This window comes from Narcine bancroftii, chromosome 2 (assembly GCF_036971445.1).
Source record: "Narcine bancroftii isolate sNarBan1 chromosome 2, sNarBan1.hap1, whole genome shotgun sequence".
Classification (NCBI taxonomy): Eukaryota; Metazoa; Chordata; class Chondrichthyes; order Torpediniformes; family Narcinidae; genus Narcine; species Narcine bancroftii.
In genome coordinates, this window is record NC_091470.1 from 234082582 (window position 1) to 234105136 (window position 22555).

At 40.3% G+C, this 22555-nt stretch overlaps 1 long non-coding RNA gene across 5 annotated transcripts in view; it reads right to left on the minus strand.

The window, feature by feature from the left end:
• LOC138755142 (uncharacterized) overlaps positions 1-22555 on the minus strand; it is a 467989-nt gene that overhangs the window by 342465 nt on the left and 102969 nt on the right. For 4 of the 5 annotated variants that reach the window (XR_011352046.1, XR_011352049.1, XR_011352048.1 and 1 more), the window contains one exon: positions 3455-3601. This is a non-coding gene — a long non-coding RNA (uncharacterized lncRNA). Of the gene's footprint in view, positions 1-3454; positions 3602-21172; positions 21292-22555 lie in introns of all 5 variants that reach the window. The other variant, XR_011352047.1, reaches the window with a different exon arrangement.

The following is a 22555-nucleotide window of genomic DNA, read 5'->3' on the forward strand; positions in this document are numbered from 1 at the left end:
GCATTTTTTAAATAGCTTTTGAATGCTAAATTACACTTCCACTTAAACTTTTTAAATGATTCAACAATGTCTTCAGCCTCCCAGTCTATCACTGGGGGAGCTGCTGTTGCTCCAGCCATTTTTTTTCAGTAATGTTTTTTCTCTTCTTCCCTTTTGTATTTCAGTGATTTTATTCTTGTTCTCTTATACCACTCTCACCATGTTATGTCTCTGTATTACTTGGGAGGCTTTTTAAATAACATAGAGATGCAAGATTCAAATAACAGAAGAGACTTACACCATCTGAGGATACTGTTCACACGCACACACACACACACACACACACACACACACACACACAGTGGTGCACTACAGTTACTATAGTGTATTCTTACGCTGTTACAAAAAAATTCACATTATCCTGACTATATAACACAAGCATAGGCCTTTTATATTTGATGCCCAGAATTAGTGTTGAACTGATGGGAAGACTGGAGTTGTGGCTGCTACAGACTTACAATTTCTCATTGTATTACCTTTGAAGGAATGTCCATCCACACGAGCTGTGGCCATATCACTCCTGGTCCTTTTCTAGGCGAGACTCGAACTGGGAAGCTTCCACAAAGCTTCCAAGACCCTGGGACTAGTCTCTCTAAGTGACCGACACTATTAGTCACACTCAAAATGAAGCACTTTGCCTCGCAAAAGACCCTCCTGGCACAGGTCAAGCCATGAAAAAGGCCCAGTCATTCACAGAACATGCTTTGCTCTGAATTCCACAAAAATGGCTGGCCCCAAACACTGCTTCAAAAAGCTGCTTTCTCTCCAGTATCAGAATAGTTCTCCCTTTGCAAAATCACAATGTCTGCAAGTGTATTGAATTCTGGAACAGACTGTGACAAACCTTCCCTTAGTTCTTCCAATGTATCAAATTATCGCTGGGCTGTGACTTGTGTTGTTCTTCTGTGAAATGTTAAATGTGACCATTCAGTCCTTCCTGTCTATACTATCCCTTACAGTGGTAATCTCATTTCACTAAAACAAGAACTCGTAATAATAATAATAATTTAGGTATTTTCTAAGTAAATGATCTGAAGGATTGTACCTCAAATTCATATCAACTGTTATTTATTTGGTTATTTCCACTGCTGAATCTTGCATCTTTGTAATTCAGAAACAATGCAGCTTAGGTAAATGTATTATTTATTTCAATTTAGATCATTAATACTAGTGGTAAATAAACTAATTAAATCACGCAGAATTTGAATATGAATTTGACACTGATGGAGCATAGATCATTGCAGCTCAGAAACTTCATGAAGCCTGCTTCTGTTTATCCTTGAGGATGTTTGAACAATGACTCAATAGTACATGCATAGAGCTGTCATCAACTATAATTCAATTGAAAACTGCTATGAGAATTCAATTGTAACAAGGCATGAGTATGGTTGCAATAGTAGATGGAACAATCAAATTAGAAGTGGCTAAAATATATTGCAAACTGGAAATCTACCCAAAAGTGTTCTGGAGGTTTTCATAAATATTCTTTTCCCCTGACATATTCCCTTCTCATTTGCACTCAAGGTAGCTGGCCAGTATAACATTTCTGGGTTTTTTGGTTCCAATTTATTTATTTGTTTTTAAATTCCTTTGACTTAAGATTGTAACACCACTTTATTGATTTTGTTTTGCAATTATTGCTATGTGAATTTGCTAGATAAATTAATCATATCCTTGTCAGAGAAAAAGATAGCACTTCAGCATAATTTATCACAAAAATTGTGAATTATCTACTGATTTATGTCAATGTGCATCAGATTATAAATTATTTGACAAAAATGTCCTTTTGAAACTGAGATAGAGCCACTCCATACATCTGATTGATAAACATCAATTGGTATTTATGAAGCACATCGATGAGAAACCTTCCCAAATACTAACTTATATTGAAATTTTCTGAAAATACAGATCCCATCTGTCAGGTAATGTGCCAGATCGAAAGAGAGTTCTGGACTTGAATGGATGAGTATGCAAAGTTGATTTCTGGGGAAGAGGAAAGGAAGGAGAAAACAAGGCAGGGGAAAAACCTGGGAGAGTGCCACCTATTTGTATTTGGAAATCTCATTTAGGGTCCTTTGATCATCAATGGATCGGGCCAGTTTCAGTTGCTCCCTGGGGACCCATCTGAGAAGCAGGTCGAAAATGGAACAATTGAGAATGAGAAAAACTTGGATTCCAAGTGCTGAATCATTCCAATCAAGCAGTTAAAGTCAAGGCGAGAAGTTAGCAGAAAGCAGAGGAGTCAATGTTAATGCCATGTGGCTGGAGAGTTCACAGTCTGTGGGTGGTCAGGGTGGGATAGTACATCAGGCCATAAACAGACATGAGAGTCTGGGAGTGTGACTCAGATTTGAAATTGTTGGCTACTGGGAGGTCACTGTGAATGCAGATGGAGAGGACATGTTCAGCGAAGCAATCCCCCAATCTGCAACCGGTCTATCCAATGTAGAGAACACCACAAATGGAGCACTGGATGCAGTAAATTAGTTCTGTGGATGTAGAAGTGAAGTGTTGCTTTGCTTGAAAGGCCTGTTTGGGGGCCCCAGTCCTCCTGCAGCCACAGGGGAAGATTCTGGGATGGGGAGATGGGCAATAGGTTGGGAGGGATGAGTGCACAAGGGAATCACCGAGGAAGAAGTCCCTATGGAAGGCCAGGGAAGCAGAAGGAAAAATGTGTCTGGTCATGGGATCTTATAGTAAGTGCCTGAAACTGCAGCAGATTATGTGTTGGATGCAGAGGCTCGTAAGGTGGTAAGTGAGGATGAGGGGGATTCAATGTACATTGCATCTGGGGCAGAGGGGCCAGGGCAGATGAGAAAGAAATGGAGGAGATGCAGGTGAGGGCTGAGTTGATGGTGGTGGAGGGAAAGCCACGTTTGTGGAAGAAGGCAGACATTTTGGAAGATCTGGACTGGAACCCTCATCTTGGCAACAGATATGGCAGAGACAGAGAAATTGAGAGAAAGGGATGGAATGCTTGAGGGGACAGGTGTGAGGAAGTCTAGTCAAGGTAGTTGTGGGATTTGGAGGGTTTATGTGAGTGGAAAGCTCATTGCCTGAGATGGAGACAGGAACAGTAAAGTATAGAAGTGTAAAGGAACTGGCCGAGATCCAAACCATATCACCTCATCTGTGAAACATGGTGGTGGGAGTGTTCTGGCCAGGGCATGTATGGCTGCCACAGATACTGGTGCACTTATCTTCATTGATTATGTAACAGCTGATGACAGGAGAAAAATGAATTCTGAGGTTTATAGAAACATCTTAACTGCTCAAGTTCCAGCAAATGCCGTTCAACTCATCTGTTGGTGCTTCATCCTACAGGAAGACAATGATCCCAAACATATTGCTGAAGCAACAAAGGAATTTTTCAAAGCTAAAAGCTGGAAAATTCTTGAATGGCCAAGTCAGTTACCTGATCTAAATCCCGTTGAGCGTGCCTTCCATATGCTGAAGAAAAAACTTAAGGGGACAAGCCTCTGAAACAAGCAGGAGCTGAAGATGGCTGCAGTAGAGGCCTAGCAGAGCATCAGCAGAGAAGATAATCAGCACCTGGTTATGTCTGTGAAACAGAGACTTCAAGTAGTTATTACCTGCAAGGGATATGCAACAAAGTACTGAACATGACTACATTAATATATACACCATTGCTATCTCCTGAATATTATGGTGCCCTGAAATGAGGGGAACTATGAATAAAAAAAGTGCTGTAATTTCTACATTGTCAAACCAAAATGTATACAAATACCCTTGAATATAATCTGGACTGTGTACTTTTTAAAAAATTATATTTAACAAGTTTAAATCCCAACAGTAAGCATATTTCATTCAATAAAAAGACTTTAAAAATGACGCATATGGTATCCAACCCCTCCCTCCCTCCCCAAACCCCCAAAAAGAGAAAAAAAAAGACTGGAGAATGTCAAGGGGATAAATTGTATATGGTGAAGATTTTAATAATAATAATTATGCTGGAGGTTACCAAGAGATGGGGGTCTTCAGAGAGTCAGTTAAACATCCATACCCACAGTTTGCAAATATAGGCGCTCTATTTTCCAAAATATCTTTTGTTTATTTCATAAACTATAAATAATCTTCTCAAGTGGAATACAGCTACGAAGTTCCGCATGCCACCTCTCCATCCCTAAATCCATGTCCAATTTCCAAGCAACAGCTGCACACTTCTGAGAAAATGCTGAAGCAATTTGTACAAATTCAATTTGATACATCGTTAATTTCCATTTAGGTCTTATAGTCCTAATATTACCCAACAAAAATAACATCGGATCCTGTGGAAACTTTACCCCCGTTATTCGTTCCGAAACATTTCCAACTTCTGCCCAAAAATATTTAACTTTAGGATATTTCCAAGTGGAATGCAAAAAAGATCTAATCTCTTGACCATCTCCAAAACATAAATCTGATAATGTAAGGTTCTATTATTTCATTTTTATTTTTTGAGGAGTCAAATATAACTGATGTAAAGAAATGATATTGAACCATTAGTAATTTTTGTTATATTATCGCTGCACAATTCCATCCAGTCTTTGTCATCTATTTGTCTATTTAAATCCACTTCCCATCTTAATCTTGACTTAAGGTCCCCTATTTCAGGGGCTTTCCTTTGAAATAAATTGTACATTACAGAGTTAAATTTATTTACATTACTATTACAGATCAATAATTCCAATTCACAATGTCAAACTCCAATGCATTTCATCAGTCAAAAAAGCTTTAACTTGATAATAGCAGAAAAAGTATTATTTTGCACATTAAATTTATTCTTCTTTTGTTCGAATGTTATAAATCTTCCAGCTTCAAAACAATCCTCTATTCTCTCAATACCTATCCACATCCAAGTATTCAAAAATTGATTATCCTTTGAAAATGGAATAAGTCTATTTTGACAAAGATTTTTTTCCTGAAATGAAACCTTTCACACTGATTTCATGATCAATTTTATTCCATAATTCAATCAGATGTTTCAAAACAGGTGCATCTCTACTTCCAACCAACAATTTTGAACACCACATATAAATAAAATTCTGTATATTAATTTCTCCTATTTTACTAAGTTCTATATCAGTGATTCTCAATCTCCCCTTCCCACCCACATCCCACTTTAAGCAATCCCTTGCTAATCACAGAGCACCCATGGCATATGGATTACTTAAAGTGGTATGTGAATGGAAAGAAAAAGGTTGAGAACTACTGCTCTATATTAACCTAAGCAGGAATCTTATTTACACCAAAAAATGCATTAATAAATCTCAATTGAGCTGGAATCTGTACTTTAATCACATGTCAATTGTTTGATTACAAATTTAAAACTGTGGAACATCGGGGCAAATAAAGGTAAAAAAGTGTAATTGTCATTCTGGAAGGCACTCTATACCATCTGAACAGGTAAAACATATGTGGCAGAGTTAAGTAGTGGTTAATGAATCATTTTTCTGGATGTATTCAGGGTATCGCTTTAGAAAATCTCAGACATTAAGTAGTTTTGAATGTCATTATTTGCTCGCAAATTACGTCAGTAGTAGAAAAATAAACCATTGTCACAATGTATTGTTGGGATACAAAGGTGAAATGAAATGAAGAATGATTGACGAACATTTAGAGGAGAATAATTTCTCGACTGGGTAATCATGTGGACAGATGATTCATTGACAATAAAGATTTTGATCATGGCAGGATGTTGGAATTGATTCCCTTTAACAATATCAATGCCTGACAAATAAAACAGAGAAAGCCTTGCTTTTCCTGGATTCTCTTCTCAGTTTGCCTAATCACTGCAACAAAGACTTGTGAATTCCTCCCACCGTAAAACACACTCACTTGAGATGTGGTTAATCCTTTGTGTTCTTTATTTTTTTTTTTTTTTAATTTTTTATTTTTCACACCATAAATCACAATAGCCATGATATACACTTTTTCTTTTCCACACATTTACAGTGACTTTTTCTCCCTCCCCCCTCCCTCCTCCCAAGCCACCCCCCCATCCCCCCCCCCCCTCTCATCCATTTTAGTTATACAATCTAGGTTGCATTAATTCAGTTAGATAATGTTGTCATTCAACAAAAATACACCAGAAATTCTACTGAGTCCATTCTTTTCTTTTCTTCTCCTTCCATCAACTTAGGTAATGTTTGTTCCCGGTAGGTTTTCGCTATTGTATTTAATGTAAGGCTCCCATACTTGTTCGAATATTTCAATATTATTTCTTAAACTATATGTTATTTTTTCTAATGGAATACATTTATTCATTTCTATATACCATTGTTGTATTTTCAAATTATCTTCCAATTTCCAGGTTGACATAATACATTTTTTTGCTACAGCTAGGGCTATCTTAACAAATCTTTTTTGTGCATCCTCCAAGTCAATTCCAAATTCTTTATTTTTTATGTTACTTAGGAGAAAGATCTCTGGATTCTTTGGTATATTGTTTTCTGTTATTTTATTTAATATCTGATTGAGATCATCCCAAAATTTTTCTACTCTCTCACATGTCCAGATTGCATGAATTGTTGTTCCCCTTTCTTTTTTACATCGAAAACATCTATCAGATACTGTTGGGTCCCATTTATTTAACTTTTGCGGTGTAATGTATAGTCTGTGTAACCAATTATATTGTATCATACGCAGCCTCGTATTTATTGTATTTCTCATCGTTCCAGAGCATAACTTCTCCCATGTTTCCTTTTTTATCTTTATATTTAAATCTTGTTCCCATTTTTGTTTAGTTTTACCATTTGTTTCCTCATTTTCCTTTTCTTGCAGTTTAATATACATATTTTTTATAAATCTTTTGATTAACATTGTATCTGTAATCACATATTCAAGGTTACTTCCCTCTGGTAAACTCAAGTTGCTTCCTAATTTATCTTTCAAGTAGGATCTCAGTTGGTAATATGCCAGCGCTGTATCTCCCGTTATATTGTACTTATCTCTCATTTGTTCAAAGGATAAGAATCTACTTCCTGAAAAACAATTTTCTATTCTTTTAATCCCTTTTTTTTCCCATTTTCTAAAGGCAAGGTTGTCTATTGTAAAAGGGAGTAGCTTATTTTGCGTCAATATTAGTTTTGGTATTTGGTAATTTATTTTATTTCTTTCTACATGAATCTTCTTCCATATTCTTTATTTAATGTAAAAATGGTTCTACTGTGTCCCACAATACAAAGCTGTTGTAGACAGCCACTCCTATTTTGGCTGTCTGCACCCGCTGCAGCCACTGTACTTGCCACAATGCTATTGCGCATGCCCAAGTCCCCGCAAAGCGCGCTAGTTTAAAAAAAAGAAATCAAGCTTGGCTGGTGGTGGACGCCATTCCCAGGGGCTCCCATTATACAATGTATTGCTGCATTTCTTCTTTTCTTTCTTTGACTTGGCTTCGCAGACGAAGATTTATGGAGGGGTATGTCCACGTCTGCTGCAGGCTCGTTGGTGACTGACAAGTCCGATGCAGACAGGCAGGCATGGTTACAGCGGGTGCAAGGGAAAATTGGTTGGTTGGGGTTGGGTTTTTCCTCCTTTGTCTTTTGTCAGTGAGATGGGCTTTGCGGTCTTCTTCAAAGGAGGTTGCTGCCCGCTGAACTGTGAGGCACCAAGATGCATGGTTGGAGGCGATATCAGCCCACTGGCGGTGGTCAATGTGGCAGGCACCAAGAGATTTCTTTAAGCAGTCCTTGTACCTCTTCTTTGGTGCACCTCTGTCTCGGTGGCCAGTGGAGAGCTCGCCATAGAACACGATCTTGGGAAGGCGATGGTCCTCCATTCTGGAGACGTGATCCACCCAGCGCAGTTGGGTCTTCAGCAGCATGGATTCAATGCTTGCGGACTCTGCCATGATGTTGGTGATGAAGTCATTCCAATGAATGTTGAGGATGGAGCGGAGACAGCGCTGATGGAAACGTTCTAGGAGCCGTAGGTGATGCCGGTAGAGGACCCATGATTCGGAGCCGAACAGGAGCGTGGGTATGACAACAGCTCTGTACACACTGATCCTTGTGTGTTTCTTCAGGTGGTTGTTTTTCCAGACTTGTGTAGACTTCCAAAGGTGCAATTTGCCTTGGCGAGTCTGTTGTCTATCTCTTTGTCGATCCTTGCATCAGATGAAATGGTGCAGCCGAGGTAGGTAAACTGGTTGACTGTTTTGAGTTCTGTGTGCCCGATGGAGATGTGGGGGGGGGGGGAGTGGGTGCTGGTAGTCATGGTGAGGAGCTGGCTGATGGAGGACCTCAGTTTTCTTCAGGCTGACTTCCAGGCCAAACATTCTGGCAATTTCCGCAAAACAGGACGTCATGCACTGGAGAGCTGGCTGTGAATGTGCAACTAAAGCGGCATCGTCTGCAAAGAGTAGTTCACGGACAAGTTGCTCTTGTGTCTTGGTGTGAGCTTGCAGGTGCCTCAGATTGAAGAGACTCCCATCCGAGCGGTACTGGATGTAAACAGTGTCTTCATTGTTGAGGTCTTTCATGGCTTGTTTCAGCATCATGCTGAAGAAGACAGTAAAGAGGGTTGGTGCGAGGATGCAGCCTTGCTTCACGCTGTTGTCAATGGAGAAGGGTTCAGAGAGCTCATTGCTGCATTTAACAGTAAAGCATTCGTCAGAGGTTGCCACTTTGTGTTGTCTGGTTATTTGATGTAAAAACAAGCATGGTGTATTGTGGAGAATGTTGCCACGCAGATGACCAACACGACTGTTTTTATTTTCAGTTTTAGACGCAAAAAATTCCTTCTGGCAAATCAAACTTGACAACAAGTCATCACTGCTGACCACATTCAGCATGAGTTTTGGCTGATACAAATTCCTGCGAATGCCATGTGGAATCAAATCAGCCAGTGAGGTTATTAAAAGATATATAAAGCACATCTTTGCAGGGTATCCCTGTGCCATCATTGTTGATGATGTACTTGTAGGTGGAAAAGATGTGAAAGAACACAATGCACATTTTAAAAAGGTACTTGACAGAGCTCGGAAGGTTAATCTTAAACTCAACCTCGGAAGTGCAGATTTTGGCTGAACCAGGTCGGTTATGTCGGCGATGTTTTCACAGGAGAAGGCCTGAAGATGGACCCTTCAAAGATTAGAGAAATCAGTGAAACGCTAGTACTAACAGATGTGACATTGCTACAATGTTTCCTGAGCTTGGTCAACTACCTGAGCAAGTTCATTCCGAACTCCATTTATCTTATTGCTCCACTAAGGCAGCTGATGCATAAAGATGTGGTTTGGACCTGGAAGGAGCAACAACAAAATGCATTTCACACATTAAAAAGGCATATGTCATGCCCACCTGTTCTATCATACTACAACGTATAAAAACCAGTCATGCTAACCTGAGATGCATCACAGCACGGTCTGGGTCCAGCATTCCTGCAAGACGGACAACCAGTGGTGGACACATCCAGGTCACTCACCGACACGGAAACCAGATATGCCCAAATAGAGAAGGTGGTGTTAGCAGTAGTTTTCACCTGCTCAAAATTCAACAAGTACATTTATGACAGGCCAGTGACCATAGAAACAAACCATTTATCTCTAGTCATAATTCTGAAAAAGACAATCCATGCGGCTCCTGCACAATTACAGAGAATGATGCTCAGGCTTCAGAAATACAACGTGACTTCAGTTTACAAATCCGGAAAAGAAATGCACTTAGTCAATGTGTTATCTCACGCTCCCAGGAAATGCACAATCAGATGAGCTGAGGAAGAGGACACGTTATGGTTCTCAAGTTGCATCCAAATATCGGTTCTGCCAGCATGCATTTTGTTGTCGAGTGTGGGGTTGTCCTGTATCATAACAGAAAATTTGCAATCCTGTGATGACACATTATGTTTGACAACTTCTGGCCTTCATAGCTGTTTTAAAAGCCTTTGGTATTCAGATGATAGGGTGCTGATAAAATGAGTCTTATATTTTTTTTGTTGTTGCATGAATTGGTTGAAAGCATCAGACAGAAATTGTGGTCCATTGTCAGAGACCAGCTCTATTGGCAAACTGTACGTTGCGAAAATACTCCTTAGTCTCTCAATTGTTTTATCTGCTGTTGTTTGCATTTGGGACACCATAGGCCATTTGGAGTGCACATTCCAGCACTCTCAGAAAGATTTTGACCATAAATGGACCAGCAAAATCAATGTAAATTTGGTGCCAGGTGTTTGAAGATTTTTTCAGGGATTAGCTTCAGCTTGTGGTGCTTTAGGTTATATTTTTTGGCCAATGTGACATCTTCTCATGGTCTATTTAATGTCCATGTTCATTGATAGCCACCAGACATGCATGCGAACTAGGGACTTCATTCTGACCATCCCTGTGGAGTTCAGTTGACATGGTTGCTTGCCGTTTCTTTCTTGTTCCCTGCAATAAACAACCCTCTTCAATTGACATCTCATTGTGTCGCCTATAATAAGGTTTTAATTCAGGCCTAATCTTCTTGGCCTCAGGCCATCCATTTACAGTGAAATACAGGATCTTTGATAAGGTCACCTCATTTCGTACCTCTTTACTGGTAGTTTTTGCTGTAATTGGCAGTTTTCCTTCCCTGGACTATGTTTTAAATCGTAATCGTATGATGCAAGCTGCATTACCCATCTTTGAATTCTTATGGGCACGAATACCAGAATGCTTTTCTTCAGGCCCATGATTAAAGTCAGTTGTCTGTCACTAAGGTGAACTTTCTACAAGAATCTTTTGACACCAAAAATTATGGCTATTCCTTCCATTTCAACCTTGTGCATAATTCCATTCACAGGGTATTAAAGAGCCAGAAGCGTAACCTGCAGGTTGTTCTTTTTTTCTGTGACCTGTGACAATATTGCTCCTAACCTACTGGTGATGTATCGACCACCAGGGTTACTTCTTTGCCTGGGTCATAGTGAATGAGAACATTACCTTTTTAGGTCAGCATTTTGTTCAACCACTCGAAAATGTTCTCTCTTTCTGTAGTCCAACACCATTGTCTAGTAGTTGGTTAAATGGGTTGTTCAATGTGGACATATTGGAGATGTGTTTTCAATAATGGGTTCACCAAACCTAAGAATGACTGTAATTCCACTCAATTTGTAGGACAAGGTGCCCGGCGGACATCTTTGGTACCCGCTGTGTTCATCCAGACTCCCTCACTGTCAAGTGTAAATCCTAAATATCCTAAATATGTAACTGATGTAGTCTGACCTTGGCTTCCTTCAATTGGGTTAGTGTTTTTTTCCAGGTTTGCCAAGTGCTCTGTGTCGTTGCAAGAGTAGTGATAATGTTGTCTAGGTAACATCCCACATTTATTCTGTGCAACAACTTATCCATTATCAATTGAAAGATCACAGGCACTGCTGATACTCCATGTGGCATTCTGGTATATCTAAACAATCCTAAGTGAGTATTGATTTCTACATATTTTCTTGACTCAGAATCCAATTCAACTTGCTTGTGATAAATCCAAATTCATGAATTTCTTACCATCATTCAATATTTGGACCAAGTCTTCTGTTCTGAGATTTGGATGTTGGGGTACTTGCCGAGGCTGATCAATGGCAACCTTATGGTCAGCACAAATCGAATTTCACCCCTGGGTTTTCTAACAGGAACTATGGGGATAGCCAAATCACTGCAATGCAGTTTCTCAATGATTCCTTTGTTCAACTTCGATTCCCTTCTTTATCGCAAAAGGAACCATCCTTAGTTTGAAGAATTTGGGGTTGGCTTCCAGTTTCAAGTGCAGTCTGGCCTGGACTCCTTGGACTTTCCCCAGCTCTTTTCGAAATACTATCTGGTACTTTTGGAGCACTTGCTCCAGTTTTGCTTTTTGTTCTGGCTCAATCTGTACATTGTTTTTTATTGCCCCAATGTCCTTCCAATCCAATTGGATTCGTGACATCCAATCTATTCCAAACAAAGTGGGTCCCTTTGTGTCCATGATGTAAAGGGGTAATCTTTTAGATCTCTGTCCCTTATTTTTGATGTCTACCTTGCATTTTCCCAGAACTTTAATTTTCTCTCTGGTGACTGTTTTCAACACCTTGCCGGATTGTCCTACCTTGAGATTGGGTAATACTCTTGTTTTTAAGCTCTTTGGCAATAAGACAACAGGGTCCCAGTGTCCTGTTCCATCTGAACTGATTTGTTGTTAATGGGAATCAAAATATCTGAATTACAGTTTTTCACATTATTAACCGACATTACTTACATTGCCTTGTCCTCTTCAGAGCCACTTGGATTGTTGCTTGAACTTTTGTCGGAACTTTCCTCTTCCTCCTTGAGGTTCTCACCTTGAATGTATTTTTTTCCTCGACTTCTGATTTCCCTTCTTGGGGTGACTCTCTTTCACTTGTTTTCCCTTTTCTTTGGGCACCTGGACTTAACGTGCTCCTCTTGGTAGCATAGGTAAGATTTGACTTTTTTGAAGAAACAGTTATCCCAACTGTGATTACTTTTTCTGCAGCATAAACATTCTTGGCGTTCCATTTTCTTTATTTGATGTTCCTGCTGCTCTCCTTGTATTATACCCTGGTTGGTGTTGGCTGTTTCAAAACTCAGTGCTGGTCCATATGAATCGTCAATGTTTAATTATCTTTTACTCAGTAATTGTTGTTGAGCGTTGCAGTTAGCAAAACCGATGAGTAGCGTGACCTTTAAGGCTTAATTAAGAATATTTCAAACTCACAGGTTTTCGATAACCTACTCAAGCCAACCATATATTGGTTCACTCTTTCCCCTCGTTTCTGGTCCAAAACTAGTATCCCTCTGCCGTCTCTATTGATGTTGGGGACAACAGAATTCCTCCCACTAGGGCACACAAAACAGAATATGACATAGAATCTGGCCTTGCAGACACCGCGAGGGAATTTATCAGGCTACATGTCCTGATTCCTACCTCACTTCAAAATGTTGCCCACTTTCTTAAATGGCCCTCTGTATCTCCTATTCACTGGGTGGTACAGAGCAAATTGAACCTTTCAACATACTCATCCCAGTTTTCTGATTCCTTGTGCTCTTCACCTTTGTCAATGAGCTTCAGCAGCTCAGGGTCATTGCAGTTTCAGTTTAAAGTCTTCTGTTCTTCCCCCACCGATATTTGGAGTGTGGGATAACATTTATTTTGATCCTTGTCACCATTCTGTTGTATATTCCTCCCACTGTAGAACACACTCACACGAGACATGGTTAATCCTTTGTGTTTTTTATTTATTCTAAAATGATTCTACTGTGTCCCACAATGCAAAGCTGTTATCTGACATCACACGCATGCGTGTTCCAAAATGCAGTGCAATATTTTCTCAATGTTTTAAAATATTTATACCATTACCTGGAAGAGAGCAGCAACAAAGATGATTTAACTTACCACATCTTCAAGACACGATATTTCCCTGTGTCCAATTTATTTATTTTCTTTGGTGAACCACTGATTCAGTGCTGATAGTAGGGTGACAGGCTTCTAGATTATTAGCAGGATCCCAGCATCCATAGTTCTCCCTCATTTATCACAGTGAGGAACATCAGCTAATTTTCAATTTAGCTTTGGGGTAATATTAATGTGAAACTGCATTTTTAATCCTCACTGAGATCTTTGACCGAGTACAATCCTAAATTCAACCGCATTGGTTGAATTTATGGCATATCGAATGCTCTGCCATGGTGGCTATTCTCAACTTTAAGAACATTGCAGACCATTGCTGCTGACCTCTGCCACACTATTCACTGCTGCATGCAACATTTAGGAAGTCATCCAACTACTTATTTAAGAAGATTTTGTGGAGAAAATAGTTTGGACAGAGACATTAGCTTGCATTCATAAACTGCATTTGCATCACTTCAGAGATCTCTTTCAACATCAGGCAACGCTGTTTGAACAAAGTCATTCTCTCCAGATCCCTCTGTCCTTCGGGGGAATATTTTCCCACAACCACTCCTCTGTCCTCATTCCATATCATGTCACAAACAATTCACTCAGCATTAACACCTCATTGGGAATGGAAGAGTGTTCCTACACGAGTTGACTGGAAATGTGGCTTCGGCCGGGAGACGTGTTTATTGTCACAAACATTGTAAGTGAGAGAACAGGCAAGATAGTGATGAAACTGGAAATGACCTTGATTGACACAGAAAAACTGCTCTGAAAACTACACATCTGAAGACCTTGCTCCTATTTTCATGAACAGTGTTAGGGTAAACCTGTTGAGTTGATTTGGTGCCATACAACTATTTAAAGTCAGTTCCAGAGCTCCCATGAGCTTTGTTATGATGGCTTGATGGTTCAAACCAGAAGCTGCTTTCAGGTGCAATCACCAGGAGAATGTGGCTCTGGAGTGGCTGCAGGCATCTGTGAAGAGATGTTCAGGTGGCAGCACTGAAGGCGGGGTTCTGCCACCTGAAAGGTCTGGAATGGGGAGAGGTGCCAAGGAGCAAATGTCGGCTCCTGAGTTGGGGCAGAGGCAGCCGTCTGATAGCTCCCCTCCTTGCTGCCTGACAGCCCCCCCGGCGCGGGATGTCAGGGCTGGGGCGGCCTGCGCAGGACTACAGGGCTGTCATCAGCCTGCCCCCTGCTAGGCACCTGAAAGCTGCTAGCCTTTGCCTTGCTGCTTTCAGGTGCCTAGGGCGAACACTCCAAAACTAAGAATATACCTCCCTGAGGTGGGTTGAGTAAGTGCTCCTCGGGGAAGGGTTCTCCGCTTTCAGGTGGCCTCCCGACAGCTCCATTCAGGTATTTTAGGCGGCTTTACATTCAGGTATTCTGGCCACCTGAAAATGGCTAGAGTCAGACTGGGAATGGGATGTAGAATTAAAGTGATGTGTTCAAGATCCCCTTGTGGATAGAATGGAAGTGCATATCAAAGCTTAAGTTGGCTCCTTTATATTGCAAATAGCAAACAAGAAATATTAAACATGAATATGCAACTGATATGCTAATTCACCTGGAAGGGGTGTTAAAGATGTGTTACATTTTTGATGCCCATCATATCTTGTCTCTTTTAATTTCATCCCTCTCTCTCTCCCTACCCCTCTGCATCTCCGTGTTCCTTAAAGACCATTGCACCCCTAACTTCTCCACTTCTAATGAAGTCATTAATCTGAATCAGTGATTACATTACTGCACAGATGTGTCCCTCACCTGCAGAATATTTCCAACATTTTCAGATTTTCAGCATCTCACGATATTTTATGACTGATTTATTGTATTTACATTTATTGTATTTATTGTATTTACATGTGAATACTGTTGAGGAGCAGGAGTAAGGATTTTAATCAGCTAGTAAAATGTCAGCTCCAACTACAATTATTTAACTGTCCAGATCCATCAGCTACAATAAGGAAAATGATGAGACAGTTGGACCTCCATGAAGAATACACAAGCCCTTGAATAATTTCCTGATTCTGAGAGAAAGACACAGCTCTAAGCCTCCCAGTCAGACTCAGATCTCGAACACTTTGTTTCATGACTGGGAGATCCTGCTGTCACCTCATTTTCACGGAAAATTCCACTTGAACATCACATGCTCATGAACTTTTGATTGGTCAATTGCAGTTAACAAATTTTGAGCACATTGTTCCTTCTGGCTTATTGCTCATTGCTAATCTCAGCATTTCCAGATCGAGCTGGAAGATCAGACAATATAAAATATGAGGAGGGAAGATTAAATGGTTTGTACCACCTGGTCCCAAAGCTGCACAATACAACAGCAAATATTTTGATATGTGGCTTGATTGTTCCTGGTGATATAGACAACCACATTTTCAAACGCATAATTTAGTTTGAATTTTTAGTAAATTAGACTTGGTGAGGTACTCAGTAAATCAGTGGTTCTCAACCTTTTTCTTTCCATTCACATACCACTTTAAGTATTCCCTATGCCATCGGTGGGTGCTCTGTGATTAGTATGGGATTGCTTAAGGTGGTATGTGGGTGGAAAGAAAAAGTTTGAAAACCACTGTTTTAATCGTACCTCATTGACTTGTTATGTGCACTGTTTCATAACTCCAAAGTGAATGGGCCAATGACAGTTTTTCTCAAGCAAAATATTTCAGTAAGAATTGGGTCTACAGCAGTGATTCTCAACCTTCCCTTCCAACTTACATAACACCTTAAAGAATCCTTTACTAAGCACAGAGCACCGATGGCATAGGGATTACTTAAAGTGGTATGTGAGTGGAAAGAACAAGGCTGAGAAACACTGAAGTAATTAGAGAGGATCCTTCAAAAAATACAGTGAAACACATGATTCTGGGCCTGAGTTGTTTGGATGCAGGCTCATGGAGATTAATGTACATACATTGCAAGCATGATAGAGATGCACAGTTTGCAAGTGTTTAAAATGTTGAAAGGTAAAGATGATGTGAAAACAATAAGCAGATAAAATGGGAAAATGAAATAATGAATAAGGCCAGAGAAAAATCTGTATGGTTGAATGTTTATTTAGAATTGGTTGTAGTCCACAGCTGGAGTAATACCCCACTCAAATTCATAATTCCCAGTAGCATCTATCTCTATAAACAATCATGCTTCACTTACACCCTGATCAGACCCTCAGTTCCTTCACCACAAATTGATGACACTCTCTCCTCCTAATTCAATTGCTGACAAAGTTTCTCAAACATGCAGTGCTCATCAAGGTCAAATTTTCCAAATGACATCAGATTTCTGGACTCTTCGATCTGACAGCAGATACAGGTACACAATTCTTTATCCAGAATTTCTGATTTTTCCAGATTTTGGAAAGCCAGATTTAAGCCCACCTGCTGCCGGTCTCCTACCCTCGCCCGCCTGACTTGCGCTGCTGTTCTCCCCCTCGCCCGCCCTACTCACGCTGCCGTTTCCCCCACCTCGTCCGCCTGAGTTGCGCTGCCATTCTCTCCCTTGCCCGCCCGAGTTGCGCTGCCATTCTCCCTCCCGCCCGTTCGAGTCGCACTGCCGTTCTCACCCCTTTGCCTGCCCGACTCACGCTGCCTGTCTCTCCCCCTCGCTCCCCCCACCCCACCCCCCCGACTCACACTGCCATCTCTCTCCCCACTTTCCGGATTTTGGAGCTTTCCGTATTTTAGATGTCCGGATAAAGTATAGTGCACCTGTACTTGAAAAGATGCAGGGGGGTTCCTGGCTTTACATTTGACAGGCTTTCTGAGAAAGACCTACTTCAGTTACTGGTCATTGAAATATCTCATCCCATCTTAGTCTATACCTGCCTCATGTTGATGACTATATTACCCACTTGTGGGAAGTGAAGCAATCATCATCATTACCATCATGGCCCATCCCTTCGTGACCGAAGATTAACATGGGGCCTTGTATCTCTTCTGCCCTCACAGAACATTTTGTAGTTGTTGGCATATTGTGATGTGCCACTGCAAATCATGGAACACCATGCAGTGTGATTTTTTGCGTGTTCCTCCCAGTCAGTATAGTTGACATGGAATAACTGGAGATCGCGCTTGATTACATCTTTGTAGCGAAGACGTGGGCGGCCAACAGGGCGGGGAGCATCTGGTATCCCACCAAAGAGGACATCTTTGGGAAATCAGCCATCCTCCATATGGACAACGTAGCCAGCCTACCGCAGGCAGTGAGCGCAAGAATCTAGTCTTCTCCAGGACTTGGAGGTCTGTGACTCTGATGTGCCATGAGTGTCCTAGGATGGATCTGACACAGTGGAAATGGAATGCATTAAGGCGGTGTTCTTGCTTTCTGTACGTGACCCAGGATTCACAACGTAGAGAAGGATACTCAGCACGCAGGCCTCATACACTCGGATCTTTAACTTGGTGGAAAGATGGAAGTTATCCCACATGCGGGCACAGAGGTATCCCAGGCGCGTGTCCAGTTCTGCGTCGAGTGAGTTCGTTGTTGTCATGGTAGAGCCCAAGTAGCAGAATTTCTCTACGTTGGGGTTCACTGATCCATTGATGGTAATTGATGGAGTGTCGTGGGTTTGTTGGCTTAAGACAACTGTCTTGCCCAGGCTAATTTCAGACCAAATTCAATGCAGGCAGATGCAAACACTTGCAGTTCTGGCTGGGAGTGTGCCATGAAGGCAGCATCATCTGCATACAGCAGTTCTTGAATCATAACTCTTCTGATTTTGTTCTTGGCCTGCAGCTGTGACAGATTAAAAAGTTTTCCTGAGCTCCTTGTGCGCATGGCTATGCCTGAAGCTTCCAGAAAGGCACGGCGCAGAAGAGCAGAGAAAAAAATGCAAAACAGAACTAGAGCGAGTACGCAGCCCTGTTTTACGCCACAGCGGATTGGGAACACATCTGATCTCAGCCGTCAAATTGGACAATCAAGTGAAGCAATCATGATATGATGTTAACATCTGGGAGTGGTGGCAGATGGTTGATTCATAAATTAATTGTGTGGACTCCAAACATAACTATTTGCCAAAGTTACCGTAAAATCAGAAGCAATATTTTGCTTTGGCTGTTAAAAATTTTCCTGTCAGTGAATGAGCTGAATAGTACCTGTATTTGTCACTGGTAAAGAATAGAGGGTGGGGGTGGGGGGAATAGGGTGGGGAAGGGTTGGGAAGAGGATCAAGAACTTCAAATTCCTGCATGTCAACATCTCTGAGGATGTGTCTTGGAGCCTCCACATTGATGCAATCACAAAGAAGGCCCGCCAGCTGTTATACTTTGTGTGGTGTCTGAGGAGGTCCAGTATGTCACTGAAGACTCTTGTAACTTCTACAAGTGTACTGTGGAAAGTATTCTGACTGGTTGCATCACTGCCTGGAATGGAGGCACCAACTGTCAGGACAAGAATAAACTCCAGAGGGTTGTTAACTCGGCCTGTGACATCACAGGCACCAGACTTCACTCCATCGAGGACATCGACATGAGGTGGTGTCTTAACAAAGCAGCCTCTATTCTTGAAGACCCCCCTCTACCCAGGCCCTGCCCTCTTCACTCTGTTACCATTGAGGAAAAGGTACAGGAGCCTAAAGATGAACATGCAACAGGACAAGGACAGCTTCTTCCCCACTGCCATCAGATTCCTGAATGCCTTACTTTACATGCACAATTATTATTATTTTATTTTATTTTTTATAGTCATGTTGTAAGATGGTTATAATATGAATGTTTACACATGACGCTGCTGCAAAACACCAAATTTAATGACTTGTTCATGACATTAAATCCTGATTCTGATTGGTGCAAGATGGTGTTTTATTGACTTGATCAGAAAATTACATTTTATCTTTTACTTCAGTGATAGTCAGATGTAGAATATTGATCAAATGGAAGGATAACTCTCCACCTACATTGGTTAAATTATATCATGTCCTGTTTAAGTTGAGAGAAAAAAATAGATATTCCATTAAAGATTCAAATACTAATTTTTTTTTAAGGACATGGGGTCCTTTCATGGACCATTACCACAATTGAAAGTTTAAAACTCTTCTAAACTCTGAAGCTGTATTGTTGGTGTCGTCACTTGATACCCACATGTTAGTTTTTTCTAACTTTGCTAAATGGAAGGGGTTTTGGTCATATGGTTTTTTTCTTTTCTTTTTCTTCTGCAATTGTATCCTTAAATATAACTGTATGGTTTAATTTTGTATAATTGTAAATTTCAATAAAAATATTTTTTAAAAGGGATTGGTGCAAGGGTTGTAAATAGACCATTAATTCCAGTAAAGTAAAATCACCACAAACGATGCCTCTAGATCTGTCCTCAGACAGGAAGTGTAAAGGTTAACACCTTGTGTTTTTGATTTGTAGTTAATTTTATGACTATCCCTTCAAGTAAGAATTAGTGTTATCATAATTACTACGATGCCGTATGTCATAATATCCAGGCGTACGGGGAGCTTGCTCTCATTCTTCGGAGAATCGTGACAGAGATGTAAGGTCTCAAGATACTTTTCTTTAAATTCATCTTATTTCGTCTTAATCATTTATCGTTTTATATCGTTATGTCTTTAAATATATCCGAATGCTTTGTTTATCCATTGTTATGCAAATCTCAGTGCAAAATTATGCAAAATGTTTTATCAACAAATTAAAGCTACTTACAGCTGCAAATACAAGGTTTGATTTATTGGAAATAAGATGGTAATTCAGAATATCGTCGCTTATGTTATCGTGAAGATGCCATGTTTTGAAATTGGGGAAGTGTCACCTACCGGGAGCATTATGGTTTCTTTTGTTGATTTTCCTCCTGGTTCACAAGACCAAAACGGAGGAGATAACCGACTATTCTGGACCACTTCACATCATGTTGCTTGCTCCCAAAAGATTTATCAATATAGAAGTAATGTGCCTTCAATTGATCAGGCCTCAATTTAAAATCTTCGCTCAGATTTCATTCAACATCACCCAATACGATTTAACAAGAATCCTTTCAATCTAGAGAGTGGCCCTCCCATTTACAATTCAAAGTTACAGTCAGGCAACTTGAAGCAGGGGATGAGTAAGTTTTTACCCCATTTTGACTCTTTTTCTGCTTGAATGGGAGGATGGAAGGAGTTCAATTCCAGCCCCACACAAAAATATTGGTTGACGATAAATTGGACGCATGATTGTTCTAATATTATTCATGTCATACTTGACATTTAATTTTGCTTCAGATATATGTTTGATTTTATGTTTCGTATTTTACACTTTCCAAAGCTTCTTTGCACTTCATATATTTGTCCATTGAGTCGCATGGTTTAAATGGCCAGAATAGGCCTCTACCCTGCTGTAAATAAAATAAAATATAAATTTAAATTTACTTTATCACGTCCTCAAAAAACAAGAATGGGAATGGGTCTGTTTTGGAACTTTTATTCCTTTACAGCAACAAAACCACATTTCACTCACGTAACATGGCAGTGAAGTGAAACTGGGATTCTCCAGAAGTGTGCTGTACTGACAACTGGTCCCGCCTCCCGGCTCCACCACCTTTGGCCCATATGTAACCCTGGTTTCCCACCTAAACCCAAAACCCCTCTGAAGCCTATCATGCACCCTACCTGTGTTGTAAGCTAATAAAAGCATTTGTTCTTCCTCCAGTCAAGTGTGAGCTTTTATCTACTTCACGGGCAGATAATTCACGCAGGGCAAACTCCATAAACCGCAATGGGCTAACGAACAGACAATTTGCTTCAGTAATGTAAATGAGGGCTAAGGGTTGTCTAGGTCGCTGTGGTAACTCACCTTCAGGTCCGTGGATTTCTTTGATCCGATTTGAGAAAGCAGTAATCCCTTGCTGTATCTCTGTTACATAGCTCCGAAGTCATGAGGTGATATTTCTATTGTATTGCACTGATCATTGACTGAAAAATGAACAAATGGAAGGATTGCTTTCATCATTTACTTTCCAACCATTTCTGCATCCAGACATTTGTTATTGGCCCTTGAATTGCCCATGAAATGAGTAGGTAGCTAAGATGTGGTTAACTTTTACCGACAAAGAACTGAATATTTCTTTCTGTATCAAAATGAGTTTTAAGAAAATCAAATAATATCAGGATTCCATGATTGAGACAAGCTCTTTTTGAAGCTCCTGATTTATTTAGATTTCAGATTTAAAACGTATGTGGTCTAATTTCACTGCTGCCATGGTGGGATTTGTGTTCATGACTTTGGATCTATGATCTGGACCTCTGACTACTTGTTCACACTATTTCTATTCCAATACTGCTACTCATGTCCTTTGATGTCTGCAAATGTCCACTTGTGTTTCTTTGCATAATAATCCTGCGGCTTTTTGAGTGGTTGTCATTCTCCACAGAACTATTCAGAGAAAAATAAGGGTTTTCTCCCAGTTCCTGGGATGGTAATTCACAAAGTTTATCACCAGATTTCATACTCATTTTGAAGGTGGAAAATTGATCCTTACTGTGTGTGTTTTGAAAGGGAAATCTTGACATATTGCATATCTATGTCAGTAGGTGTCAGTGTTGCTTTGCAAATATCTCACAGGTGTATGAGGTAAAATTAAGAAAGCAGATATCATCAGACATTAATGGTGTTATATAAATCTGATTAACAAATAAATGATGTATCATGACTCATTGTTTTTCATTTCAATACATACAAGGAGACATAAAGTAGGGAAATATGGCCATGCCTGCATTTAAGTGGGAAGAGATATGAGAGACAGGCAGTGGGATGAGTTATATTTTTAGTGTGAAAGGCGGCTTTTAAGTGCAGAGCAGTGCTATTGGGCTTTGCTTTATTTGGATACTTCATTTTTTTTACCATTATAGGAAATTCTTCAGCTAATTTCTCAGCTTTGGTTTAACATATTTTTATTTTCCCAGAACTCCTAAAGGTACACAAAGCAGCAAAAAAATCAAAAGTAAAATAAAATTGACAATTTGGACAAAGGATCACTGTTTTGGAAGTTGACTCTTTAGTGTGACCTTACCCAGTGTCCACGGATGGCAGTCTCTTCAATCTGAGGCGCCTGCAAGCTCACACCAAGACACAAGAGAAACTTTTCCGTGAACTACTCTTTGCAGACGATGCCGCTTTAGTTGCCCATTCAGAGCCAGCTCTTCAGCGCTTGACGTCCTGCTTTGCGGAAACTGCCAA